Source organism: Elephantulus edwardii, unplaced genomic scaffold (genome assembly GCF_000299155.1).
Source record: "Elephantulus edwardii isolate Elephantulus edwardi_28Jun2011 unplaced genomic scaffold, EleEdw1.0 scaffold00100, whole genome shotgun sequence".
Lineage (NCBI taxonomy): Eukaryota > Metazoa > Chordata > Mammalia > Macroscelidea > Macroscelididae > Elephantulus > Elephantulus edwardii.
The window spans coordinates 12791614-12792488 of record NW_006399850.1 but is presented as its reverse complement, the minus strand read 5'-3'; positions in this window follow the sequence as shown (position 1 = coordinate 12792488).

The window sequence follows — 875 nt, the reverse complement described above, 5'->3', positions numbered from 1 at the left end:
TGTGCCTTAGGATATCTTCTCCTCAATTTATGCTATAAGACTTTCCCAGGAGAGGTTGATAAATACTATAGATTTAGTATATAATGTTGTCTTCCTGACCCGAGGACCACAAGATTTGAATGCAGGTTTGACTCACGGGCTTCTGGGAGCCATAGTTATTCATACATACGTGGTGTGGGGTCTTCTGAGAGACTGAATGTGTGAAAGAATGTCTCTCAGAGGACTTCGTACCATGCAGGTCTGAATAACTGCGACTCCCAGTAGCCTGCGGGTCAAGCCTACCTTCAAGTCTTGGAACACAGAGTGCAGTACAGGGCTGAAGGGCAGATCTAGACACATGATATTTTCTGTCTGACATTATGATTTATTTTATCTTTTTTGAAAAAATTTAAATCAATATGTTGTTGATGTTGCTGTGGAGTTAGAACCAATTCATAGCTGATCAATGAGTGGTTTTTCACAAGCCATAGTCACATAAGAGGAGGTCACTCACCTTTCACCCAGAGAGAAGCTGATGGATTTAAACCACTTGTCTTTGGATAGGCAATGTAACATCTTACCAGTAGCCCATCAGAATGCCTTTAGCTCAATAATTGATTGTTGTGTTCCATCAAGTTGCTTGCAACTCTTGAAGGCCTTATACACAATAGCTCTGAACACTGTCTTATGCTGAGCTAATCTCACTCTCCTGACACACCTTCCCTGTTACCCCAGTCACTATGTCATTCCATCCCAGCATCTTCCTCTCTTGCACTATTCCTCCATCATTCCAAGAATGATATCTTTCTCCAAGAATTGATTCTCCTGGACATATTGTCCAAAGTATGTCAGCCAGAGCATACTTGCCTTCAAAGAGCAACTTGGATTCACCTTCT